At 41.3% G+C, this 13,618-nt stretch overlaps 1 protein-coding gene across 1 annotated transcript in view; it reads left to right on the forward strand.

Moving 5' to 3' along the window:
• Window positions 1–3,692: 3,692 nt before the first annotated feature.
• dok4 (docking protein 4) overlaps window positions 3,693–13,618 on the forward strand; it is a 62,469-nt gene continuing 52,543 nt past the window's right edge. The window contains exon 1 of the mRNA XM_086143835.1: window positions 3,693–3,989. The gene's annotated coding sequence lies outside the window, so the exon portion shown is untranslated. The remainder of the gene's footprint in view (window positions 3,990–13,618) is intronic.

The following is a 13,618-nucleotide window of genomic DNA, read 5'->3' on the forward strand; positions in this document are numbered from 1 at the left end:
CCAACTCTCACAAGAAACGGATTCGGCTTACAATCGGCAATGCGGACCAAGCTTCGACACCAATCGTATGGGGTCAGAGCAGCCCATATGACAGGATTCGGTACCGTATACTCCTGGAACGCTTCCACAGGATTGCACCTGGGACACAGTCAAATCCTTTTTTCAGATCCACAAAACACATGTAGACTGATTGGACAAACTCCCATGCCCCCTCGGGGACCCTGCTAAGGGTATAGAGTTGGTCCACAGTTCCACGCCCAGGACGAAAACCACACTGCTCTTTCTGGATCCGAGGTTCAATGATCCGGCAGACCCTCTTCTCCAGCATGGCTGAATAGAACGTATCAGGGAGGCTGAGGAGTGTGATCCCCCCGTAGTTGGAGCACACCCTCCGTTCCCCTTTTTAAAAAGGGGGATAACCAGATCAGCGGCACTGTCCCTGAAATCCACGCAATGCGGCAGAGGCATGTCAGCCAGGACAGCCCTACTGCATCCAGTACCTTGAAGAACCCAGGGGGGACCTCATCTACCCCTGGGGCCTCGTGACTGAAGAGCTTTCTGACTGCTTCAGCAACTTCAGCCCAAGAAATAGGTGTGTCTGCCCCAGAGTCCCCCGACTCTGCTTCCTCATTGGAAGGGGCTTCCGAGCCCCATGGGTGAAGGCCCGGCGACCGGGCACTCGCCATCGAGCCCCGCCCCCGGGCCTGGCTCCAGTAGGTAACCCCTGGTGACCCTCGTCCGGGCAAGGGAAAACTAGGTCCAAAGTTTGTGGTCTTCATGAGGGTCTTCTGAGCCACATTTTGTCTGGTCCCTCAGCGGGGACCTGTTTGCCTTCGGTGACCCTTCCAGGGGCATCAATCCGACGACGACATAGCTCCCTCATTGGGACGCGCAAACCCCTCCACCACGGTAATGTGTCAGCTCAGGGAGGCGAGTGATGGACACGTCATGTAAAAACAAAGCCAAGTGTGACCTCCATGCACAGTAGTACAATCCTTTCGTATTCTCATCAGATTGGCTGGATAATTGAATGGCTGTCAGGATATGTGATAACATTTTACCGCTTATCCAGCACAACATAGATAAAGTGCAAATGCAGCACCTGACGGGCATTTTTCAGGCTACCGGAGAGAAATGAAGAGGAGAGAGTTCATCTATCATTATGAACTGGCAGAACACCCCTGACTCTCACTGTTGACCACATTTAAGAGTCCAGCAGGGCAACTGTATTGTAATATCATAACACACCATTCCTGTGTGAGGTAATGTGACCTTCTCTTACATGGTAATGGAGCTAGCACTACTCATGATTGATACCTTTAAGCCTAAAACACTGGAAATCTGTGTGTGTGCGTGCTTGCATGGATTCATGCGTGTGTGTGTGTGTGTGGCCTGTAAAGAGGTTGGTCATTTATAATAATACATGACATCCTGAATCTGCTTCTCAATCTGTATCTCAATATAACTCCATCGTGTCAGCATTAGTTTCTGTCACAAAAGAACACAAAGTAATGTAAGAATGAAAATATGTTCCCTTCTGCATCAAACAAATAACTGTGCAACTTTTAATACGACTAAATCATTTCAGATTAGTGGATTTTATTCTTGGAGAAATGCTTGGATGTTTCAGCACATTTTACAGCAAAGAGGTAGCAGCGCCAGCAGTAATGGGATGCCTGATTACTGTTAGAAGATCATGCATTTTCAAGAAAGATCAGGGAGTTTTCCACAAGCAGTCATGTGCTGAGCAAAGACATTTTGATGAGGTTTTCTGTTCTTTTTACAAAGCTTTGTATTTTCTAGTAACCCCATAGGCTTGAGCCCAATTATAACTCAAGTAATGGAGGCTACCCATTTTGTAGTAAATAAGAATGGGACAAATCCCAGAGTGTCTTTAGCAACAGATAGCAGAGAGAGAGTTCTAGAGCACAAAACATTCACATCTTTTTGAACGTGGGTGACGGATAAATTGACATAACACCATCCTAACATGAGCACAACCTGTTTTGATAATCTACAATGGTCCTGATCTGCCTTATCACTGTGATGACTGATATTTTAATAAATGATCTCTTTACTCGCTATTATTAACATCCAAATGACCATGAAGCTACTATAAATAAGACTATGAATAAGTCTTGTTTCACACTATTTACTCTGAATGTTACAATGAACATCAACATGACTTTATACTTTTGGGCACCGAGAATATTTAGCCTATGTGTTTCAGCGATGAGCAGCCCAGTGGTACGGTGGTTAGCGTCTCCACTGAACAGCAAGAAGGTCCCCAGTTGGAATCCCATAGGGGATTTCTCTATGTGCAGTTTTCATGTTCTCACCTGTGTCTGTTTGGGTTTTCCTGTGGGTTCTCTGATTTCTGCCCATAGCCCAAAAATGTGCAGTAAGTTCACTGGAGATCCCAAAATTGCCCAGGCGTGTAAATGAATGGATGAATATATTTTTCGTCCCAATATGTGGCCCTGTGGTCAACTGACTACTATTGCCTCTTGGGCCAATGACAGCAATGACAGCTGGGAACTGGGGGTAGGCTCCGCTCCAACCCCCAGTCCACATGACCCCTGTGAGTGCAGGACAAAACTGGTGCAATGAATAATGAATGAATGAATGTTTGAGTGATGGAAAAACCTCAAGCCATCAGAGTGTCTTCTGACTTACCAGTGAATGTGTTGGGTCCAATCCCGAAGCAGCAACAGCAATGCCACTCTAAATGTGACAAACGATCTCTTTCCAAGGGTCTTCTAGAAAGAGGAAATGCTTTCATACTAAAAAAGTGATGTAATAACTAACGTTACAACTAGATTTACTTGCCAGAGTGAAGCTTGTAATTTCACTTAGTTAAGTTTGTTTCTGAGACTTGTCATGATACTTGTAAAATGATTATTGATTCACGTTCCAAAAACGCAGCACTCACCTCCCTATAGCCCTTTAGAATTTTTAGGATGATGGAAAGTTAAGTCATTCACCTCTGCAATGACCAAACAGTTTCTTTGAATTTCAGAGGGCTCATTCTGTGAATTTGTTTGCTGCTGATTAAATTACTGGTCACCATTTACAATCTGTCACATCTCCTTGTGTTTACCTGTGACAGAGAGGAACTCTGAGTGAAGCACCAGAAGAGATAGATTTGATTATGACAGAAACACATTAACAGATTTAAATATAGAAGTGAAAGATGGTAAGAAAAATGTTTTATGGCTTTTTTTTTTTTTTTGGAAAGAGCATCTTATTTGTCATTGCAAAACACAACAGTTTTACAAATATGAAGTGCCAGCTAAGCCCCTATGGTTCTATCCATCTCCCACCCACCTACCTTCCCACCCACACACACACACAGACACACACACACACACACACACACACACACCATCCATCCTTTTTCAATTTGCAAAAATTATGTCACGGTTGAATCACTGATTCGTTTTTATTCAATCAACCAATTTGAGAAAATGTATATCCAGAGAGTGATTCCATTTATTGACTTATTATATGACTAAATACTATATCTGAGAGAAGGTGTTTACCGGGATTACTCCCAAGCGGCCCTTTGACGGTGTGACGACGATGAGAGGAGCTGGCACCGGGGGTGGGGGGGGTGGGGTCAGCTTTTAGGGGTATTACGGTAAGAGGCGGGCCGTGGAGGAGCGTGCTGCCGGCTGGGCGTGTTTAGTCTTTGTGTATGTGTTGTCCTGTCAGCCTGCTGTCCTCACCCCTGCGCGGTGCGGCGCGGCGCGGCGCGGCGAGGTGCGGACCGGCTCGGTTCACTCCGTGACGCAACCCTCCGTCCTACTATCACCACACCGCCGTTCCAATTGGATTTACCGGGGCACTTCTTTCGCTGCCACCCGAGTGGCTGAGCCGAACCTCCGGAGGCGCTCAAGAGGTCAGGAGCGGAGCGGAGACAGCGGAGGAACATGGACCGGTCCGGGCACCGGAACCCCTCCCGCATCCCCGGAGCGCCAGTGACACAGGTAACGTCATATGAAGCGGGATGGTTTCCAAGTCAGCGAGCCGCCGGTGTTTATCTGGGATGATCTCTTTCATTTACTCATCTCACCTTCCCATTATTTTTTTTCCCCTCACACTGACGGACACTCGATCGCAGATGAAGTAAAAGAAAGTTTTGTGGCTGGTGCTGCACAGAACACACTGCCAGAGAGCGTGTCCTAAATATATATATACATATACATATATATATATATATATATATATATATATTAACTATCATGAACCTAGATGGATCACAATTACAAGATTATAAATCCTGCGGACGCAAGCAAAGGGGGTAAAAGTAATCAGTGAATGAAGTAAATGAATTAATTTTGATATTCTTTTATAAAGCATTCAAATCATTGTGTTTCTTACTGTAATATCTAATTTTTGGATTTAAAAAAAAATTGAAAAATTGAATGAGTCTCATGCTTATAGTTTGACATCTCCTGTCCTGTAGATGTCACTGTGAAATGACTTAGACATGACAGAAAACATCTGAGCCCTGGTGTACAGGGAGACACTTCAGCTCTAATGTGATTTTCATGTTTTTTGTTAGTGGCCAAAACGGGGAATAACATGTATGGCATCAGTCACATGAAGAACAGCATCCCCGCTTAAAGATCAGAAAACTAAAGCTCGGCTAATGACATTTTTGTTGTTTGAGACAAGGTTGATATTGAACTAATTCAGTGCCGTCTAAGGTAGCCGTAGCTTAAGCGAGGAGTTTGCTGACTGAGATCTGTGGGCCAGAAAACTGTGGAAGCCCACACCTCGTAGTGTGTGACCCGACCCCAGGGAGGTGGAGGTGCTTTCAGTGAAATAACCATGCCATCCATATCTAACAACCGTGGGTTGGAATTCTCACTGTAAAGTAGATGTAGAAAGCCTCATCTGAATTTCAGATATATATATGTAAGATGATTCTAATATTTTCTATCTTTTTCTGCATTTATTTCATTTAGAGGATTGTGACATTTATATGGAATGAGGAGGGGATTCTGGAGCTGCTCCGATGACCCTCCGTGGCTCCTCATCCCTCCCTGTAGTCTCTTTGTTTTACTCTCGCTGAACCGGATCCTCGTGGTATTTAAGCAGCTGAAGCAGTATTTTTTTGCCACTTCACTTCATACTATAGCAGTATAGTGTTTTCACAAGGGCTCCCACGAAAAGTATCCTTGATTAAGTGTTTTCTCTAGGGACTTCACCCCTGCTGATAATGCAGTGTCTATATTAATGGTGTTAATGAACTGCTGGTGTCTCTGCAGTCTGAAAGTGAGTGTGGTTATTAATGTTGGGAAGGAATCAGGGGTCTTGTGAAGGGGATATGGGGTCTCCACGTTTGTGTTGTTGTCCCAGTGGTGAATACATTTGCATTAAAACGCTGTCTCGGATGCGAGGAGAAATAAATGGTACCCAAGGAGAGTTTTGACTGTAGCCTCATTTGCCTACATTGTTTTCTGATGTGAACACACATGTGCTAATTGAGCAGTTGTCTCGTTTGTTATCCAAAGCATTAATGAAGCCATCACACAAACATACTAATGGGGATATTTGTATATTGCCGGCACTGACAGCATGATCTACTTGCCTTTACATTATTTGTGGTCTGGTTCGTGTTTGTGCTTGTGTGTACGCAGACAGGCATGCATATGCTCATGCATATTCAAATCTCACTTTGCATCGATGTAGATCAGTCAGGTTCATGCATGCTATGTGTGCACTTGTGCCTATGCATATTTGTGTATTTGTATGTGTGTATGTGTCTTACTCTCTGGAAGAACGAGGGGGGGGGGTGACAGTGTGCGCTGAGGAGAGAGAGGAGGGCGACATGCGACTCCAGGTTGCTGAAGGAAAGAGGGTTAGTGGGGAGTAGGTGGAGTGAGTGTGCATGTGTGTATTGAGGGGGTTGGGGGTCCGCTGGGTTCACTCCAGTGCATTTGCTGCTTTAATTTGCTTTGACAGCCACTCCATTGGCTCAGCCTCTGAAAAAGCCTTTGGGTTGTACAGTAGGGAGAGACTTCCTACTGTCTGTGTTTAATTGGTGATGCTCCCATCGGGCTTATGTCTCTCTGCTGTTACACCAGAGATTTTCTGTTACAGTTTGTGCACTTGCTAATTATCTGGTGTCCAGTTGCACCGGCAGACCATAAAGTCGACCTTAAGTTTGGGTGTAAAGTACGTGTTTGCTTATAATTGCAAACTAACACTGCAGCTCAATGTCAGAAGTGCCACTTGCATCTTAACAGTACTATCGTTGAAATACTGTCATGTTCGTTTGCCTGCTGAATGCTGCCATTCAATGCAAACTTAAAGTATGGAATTTTCATGAATTGCCAGAGGGCTTTACATGCATTACATGCCAAAATACACAGGTGTAGATGTCTCGAGTTGATGTGTGCACAAAAGAAAAATAAACATCTTCTTTATCGCATATAAACATCTATTTACTGACTAGACTAAGGCTGTGTCATGGCCTAGCGCAGTCAGAGGAGCAGAAGTGTCTTTTCAAAGCAAGTCTGAGGCTTTTATAGGTTTCTTTATTTTCTGTCTTTTCACAATTTTTTGCATCCCCACTGTTTGATTTTGTGTCCCTTGGTTCTGGTTCCATTTTATCGCTTTGTTTTCCATCCCTAATTTGCTTTTTTTATTGTGCACCCACCAGACTGAGCATGAGGGCATAATATTTTTGACAGCTATGATTTATACTCTGACCTCCTTTAAGAGTCTGGTGGTAGCTACCCTATTTCAAAGCTGTCGTATTTGATATTGCATGTCTCGCCCCTACTCAAGCCATTCCAGATACCTGGTCAAAAGTACGTTGAGCAAGTGCCTTTGACGAAGCCTAGAATTAATTCAGCGGAGTTAATGGGCTAATGAATAATCTGGGCAGGAAGCATGAATATTACTCCACAAGGAAGTCTTCATTCGCCTCACAATTAGTTGTGGCTGTGTTGGGGTCATAACATGAAAGTAACTGCTTAGATTGTGGTCTCCCATCCTCTTTAAGAGTCAGGTGAAATGCTGTTTAGTGCACTGATATGGAAATTGCAATGAATCCGCAGAGTGCGAGAGAGTAAGGACTGTGTTTTAATGACCTAAAGAAGACCAAAAGTGCACAGCACTGGGGAGTCAATTTACCTCCTGCTATCCTGAAGATACAAAAACCACTGGGTTAGGCACATGGTTTAAAGGGGTTGTCCTGATTCCAGGGTCTGTATGACCAAATCTTGCCCACATGGAGATAAACAAATCAGAGGCTCAGCTCTTATTTTGAACTGAATGGAAAATTTCAAAGGATGCAATCAGAGTGGCGTGGTTTTACTTTTAGCGCAAGGCAACTGTATTATAGACAATTTGGAGACGATATAGAATAGGACAATTTAACTAGGTGAAAAAGAGTTGCAGTCATCTAAGCAAGACAAAATAAAAGCATGAATAACAGTCTCCATCTTCACCTTAATTAGAAGAAACACTACTGCGTAACCTGTCTAACGAATCGAGTTTGAGGGATTGTTAAATCGAGCCAAACAGGCTTCCTACTGGGACAAAAACTGCCAGTTTTTGAAACTATATTATGTGCTTACTTTGTATCAATTTCTTTATGTTTGCCTTTAGTCGCCTCAGGGCTATTATGTTTGTATCTGCAGGTTCGATGCTTGCTTTTTTAGTATTCCAGGAGAATTGAGTAAACTTGCTATTTGGGATGAAAGTGCTACAATTATGGAAAATCTGAATCTGTGATGTAAATTATCAAAGAAACAACATGGTTATACATATAATGAAATCAATTATACTGCCGTTGTCCCCTCACTGTGAATAGAGAGACAAAGTAATGAGTTTTGCTTCTGAGAATCAATTCAGGTGTTTAATAAATACAAAAGCTCACCTTGAAAGATCAAGAGCAGCAGGAACTGACCAAGTAGACCAGCTATGATAATTTAGTGTCTTTTCTTAATTTTCTGTCTGCTGCTCCCTTCAAGGGGTGCCATAGCAAATCACCTTCCTCCATCTAATCCTGTGTTCTCTATCCTCCTTGCTCGCACCAACTAACTTCATGTCCTCTTTCGCTCCATCAATAAATCTCCTCTCCAGTCTTCTCGGCCTTTCCTGCCTGGCAGTTCCGACCTCAGCATCCCGCTACCAATATAATCACTATCCATCCTCTGTAAATATCTAAACCCTCTCAGTTATTTAGCTTCTTTAAGCTATTTTTTCACGTTTGTGCTGATAAACAAACAGGTCAATGTTATCTATTGTTATACTGTACCGTCTGCATCAAATCCCCCTCTGTGCTAATTCATATACCATTACACCAATTACTGTGATCTTTTCTCTCATTTTTTCTTCTTCATTTGTTTTTGTAATAAAAGATTTCTTTTGTAATGCAAAGTAATCAGAATATTGCTCATGCAAATGTCCTTCCTTTGCTGTATCATGGTCTCTAGAAATGTCTTTCTTGGTGCATTTGTAATTCATATTAATTTCTATTTGCCACTATCCTTTAAATTAGTTCTGTTAGAGTTAAACACTTTTAACAACTTCCTCAAGCTAGATTGCAAAGTAGCTTCCCCAAGACTGTAAAATAAATACATACAGACGTTTAGTATGGGCCCAAAGAGGAATTCATGGAGCATTTCTAGACTTTATCTGTATTACTGTATTTACGTGGATGATTGTGACCTGAGGGCCGTGAATGTTCGATTACAACGCAGTTCCAGTGGTCAGTCAGTTGATCGCGTATGCACACAGTGAATATATCAAAGTTACTACAAAGAGCTGAAAAGTCCTAATAACCATAGATTCTTTGACTTTATTTTGATTCAAATCATCCACTGAAAAATTTGCAATGACAGAAATTGGACCAAAATGTTTTTCCAAGTTGGAACAATGTGACCAGTGAGCTGGCTTACCTGGCAGTGATGATAAATTATAGGACTGTGCTTTTCCTCCACACTATTATTTCAGCCTATTGCAACATTCAGCCTGTTTTTATGGATGGACAAGGTGACAATTAGGCTTCAGAGGGAGCTGTGGATGTTTATCAGACTTGTGTTAACAAGCTCTCAAACAACAGTCTGGAGAATCACCCGTGATGTTCTGTTGGATTATGTTCCTTCACCTTGTATTGACCTGTTTAAAAACGGATTGTTTATTTAAAGAACATCCTCTAAGATTTCATTTGGGTTTTTTACGTTTGCTTTTGGATGCAAGGAGGGCGAATGTAAATGAGAAGACTGCAGACGAGGTCATGACAGAAGATTGTGACATATAGCCTTGGGACAGAGCAAAGTATGTCATCATATTGCACCCAATGGGCATCGTATGTCAGCTGTCACAACAGTATGTAAACTGTCCTTCCTCACAGCTGCAGCTCTTCGACATCCACAGAACACGGGTCGTGACACAAATTCACGAGCTGATTGCATGCAAACATTTTTCGACATTGGTTCAAGAAAGAATTGATCAAATTAAAGCAGAATCCTGACACATAATCACTCAAAATTCCACAAATTGTAAAATATGAAAACTGAAACATGTTTTAGTGCTGGTCAGAATCTAACATCCATTGTGTGTGTGTGTGTTGTTTGTTTGTGAATAAATAATTTTCCAGTCCCTATGAGTATATTATGATGTATGCGAGTATGTAAAACAAAGAATCTGAATATTGTTATACTGTTTATTGTTAACCCATATATTATTTGTCACCATTATGTCAACAGTCAGACAACTTGAAGATATGTTTTGCTCAAAGAAATGTATTATATAATAATAAGTTAGTGCATATATTATCTTTTACTATTCTCTTCTCTATGGTTGCTGGTCAAACCATCAGTTTGCCACTGTTTGTTTGCTTTTTGTTTTTTGTTTTACCTTAATTGACAAAGATATTGCTTACTATCTTAATTATGTCTGATGAACACAGCAATGTAAGTCAACATGGATTTATGTGGCTGACTGAGATCATGTGTATGGAAAAAGAAATTATTAATGTGATATTCAGACCCTCTTCTAAGTCATGTCTTGAATGAAGAATCATGACAGATCTGTGATTCCTTGCGGAAGTTTTTGAGAGGGGGATTCCTTCACATTAAGGAATCCAAGGTCCTCCTCACATCTCTTCGGAGTAATATCACATGCACATCAGATGTCCTGCAAAAGACTTCCATTCTTTCTACTGCCATTTCTGAGCCTCTTATCCTCTTATTAAAGATGGTTCCTACTCTCCAAGACTAGTCTGGGGAGACACTCCTGGAGCCCCAAATGTCAAATCGCAGCAGTAGTACCCAAATCTATTTGCACCCCCTGAAGTGTAACTACAAGCAGTGGCAACATATTTGTCATTGCTTTTAAACATTTTCCTGGTGGAGATTTGCAAACTGTCAATCCAAATTTGCTGTTCAGACTCAATCATGAATTCAGTCATTTTTTTTATATCAGCTTCACAAAAGTGATGTTGTAGGAGAAAATTGCTGAAAATTAAAAACCCCATCACAACCCCCATTTCATCCTATATCAGTTTAGACAGTTTAAAAGCCTTGGCCATCTCGGTTATTCACAAAAAATGTCAGTTGTACGCTTAGGGTATTCCCCCCTGGGAGAACTGCTCCCCTTTTGGTTTATACCATGTTTTCAATATAAATTGGAGAATCCAGTTTTTCGTTAATGTCGTGAACTTTGTACATCAATTGAGTTGTGAGCCCATTGACCGTTTTTGTTGTCTAATTGTTTAGCCAACTCTCGTGAACTACTGTTGCCTCATGTTTTCTTTAATTTATTAAATAGATAAAGACAATCTAATACATTGTAGTGTTTTAGTCAGGGAAACACCCGGTTGACGGTAAAATGTCTGTTTAATAAGCAATTACTGTTGTTGGCAACAGCCATGCCACACGTGCCTGCAATACAACTAACTGTTCCTGCGCCATTCCAGGTAAAAAAAAACAAAAAAAAACCAAACATAATTCATTGCATCCCAAACCACACCCACATAATTCCCAGCAACCACAAACATAAACCCCAACATTCGTGACTCGCTACAATATCCTCATAATTGGTGAGAAAACAAGTGTTAAAAGAGTGATCCTGCTAATACCATTATTACACTAATGAAAGTATTATTTTTAAGAGAACAGTCACAAAATGCACAGTGAAGATAGGAAATTTTCACCCTAAGTGCAGGATAAGTGGTCAATAATGAATCAATGAATGAATTTTTTAATCAAAGTGCAATCAACAACATGTAGGTCTCTTCATAGCCAAATGTGGACATCCAATTGAAACATCAAATGGATCTGATGATATTTCAGTTTGGTAACATTCTTATTCAAATCTGAAAACAACAACAGTAATTTTACCTCTGCCTGTTTCTAATGTACACAACACATCTCACCTTACAATAGAGACTGATCTATATTGTTTTAATGACACAAATGACTACATGTTAAATTATAAACTTAAATTTGTAATTCAAAACCAAAACAAGCAGGAGGTTTAGACCTCCGTGTGTGATAACATTTTTGCCATATTAATGGAGTAATGTGTTGTTAAATATCCACCTTACTGAGCCAAACCAATGACAGTATGTCATTGCTTTAGTATCATGGACTCAGGTGTCATCATAACAAAATGAAAAAAGGTCAGTAACAAAATTAGTGGTGTGAGGGGCTGATTCCTTCAATCCTTCCTCATCCAAGCTGACGTAGGGTCAGAGGGGGATTTAACCTGGAGTGGTCACTAGACAGTCTGTCATTTGCACTTTTGGGCAATTTAGCGTCTTCAGTCAAGATACAGCAGCTGGAGAATCCTGAACGAGCCCAAATAGAAATTTGGAGAACGTTGGAACCTAAGTCATCGATTGGGTTTCAACCCAGAACGTTCTAGGGTGTGAGAGAGTGCAAACTACTGCATCCCCACCCTCTGACTCATGCAGTGTAGTAAAATTGTTTTATTTCCTTCTCAACTTAACAACCAACACAATCACAATGAAATTAAAAGATTGGTTGGTTTGTGTTCAATCCAGCAACTTCCATGATGGAAGTACAGCACTTTTCACTAACTGTTTTTGAGTTTGGACCCGTTGGATATAGAATTAGGTTTTTGAATTATCATGCTAATGACAGATCCCCAGAAATTTTGTGTATTTGTGTGTGTGTGTGTGTGTGTGTGTGTGTGTGTGTGTATTATTGGGTACAGCCTGTTTTTTTGTCTGGTGCTTTGAGCAAAGAATTGTTAGTGCAGTTCTGTTCTGGTTGATTGGTCTTGACAAAGAGAGAGAGTCTGTAATTAGTGCTTATGGCCAAGCGGCTGCCACATTCCACATCTGTAAATGACAGACTTCAGGGTGGACACTCTCTCTCTTTCTCTCTCTTTTCCTCTGAGTCTCAACATCGTTCTCATACCTTCCACACCTCTAGATGAGAAAGGGCACAAAGGTGTCTGTTTCTTCTCTCTGATACAATTCCTGTATTTCATCATGTCATTCAGCCTGAATTCTGCTCTAGCTTTAGGTCATCAGATGGCTGCCGGTCTTTGAACAGGGTGGATAAGATCCAAAATGACCTTGAGCATTTAAAAAGCAAAGATGCACGTCATTTACTCGGGATTCTTTTTCAGGGCGAAGAGTTAAAGTCTCTGGTTCAGCATGTGACATGATGAGAAGTGACTAGTGGAAAAAAGGTTTAGGATTTATGTGCTGATAAACTCTCAGTGATAGCTTTGTTATTCTTCATGTTATTAATGTCATATTTTTTGACTGTTTTGTAACATCTGAGGAGAAGATTTCAAAATGCACATCTTCATGCTGCCACCACCTACTCTTCATTTCAACATGTTCCTCTGGGTTTAATATTTTTGTGTAAAATGTTAGTTGTGTGTTATTTAATACAGTCCAAAATACGACTCAAATATCGGTTATTTCCGAACTTTTCAAACAATCTCAACCCAAAATAGATTTCCTACCCCTGACTTTCTGTTGATGAAATTCCTGAAACTGCCATGCTTGGGTGTCAGCAATGCTGTGCCGTTGTAGCACAACTGCAATTCACGTAAAAAAATGCCTCCCCTAGTTTCTAACCCTGTTATCACTGGAAGAAAGCCTCTACTGTACAGAGGGGGGAAATCCTGTGCACGCATTAGTGTGTGTGTGTGTGTGTGTGTGTCCATGTGCACCTGCCAGTGTTGGAGCTGAATGTGTGCGGCAGCTTTAGGTTGATGAAACAGCTTATAGTATACTAAAATATTTATGGCCAGTTTTTGCCTTCTCAGCTCCTCCCTGCTGGAATAAAAGTCCAAGTGATGTTTTATAACACCAGGAAGCGCTGATCTGTGTACTTTACTCTAAATAAGTGTGTGGTCATATGTACTTTCTATGAAACACACATAACATCAGATCAATTAAATAAAACAATTCACAGCAGATGTGGGTGAGGCTGGAATATACTGAATGATTTTGCTCAATCCAGCCACAGCAGAGACTGAAAATATTAAGGATACATTTACAAAAGAAATAATTGGAACAGTGTAATTAAAACATTGCTCATCTTCCATCTTCTTGTTTCGCTTAAACTAGGACACAAAGAGAGTTACTAGCAGGGAACTCTTTAAAAGA

The sequence above is a fragment of the Fistularia commersonii genome, chromosome 3 (assembly GCF_037954325.1).
Source record: "Fistularia commersonii isolate RoL2024-O1a breed Wild chromosome 3, RoL_Fcom_v1.0, whole genome shotgun sequence".
NCBI lineage: Eukaryota > Metazoa > Chordata > Actinopteri > Syngnathiformes > Fistulariidae > Fistularia > Fistularia commersonii.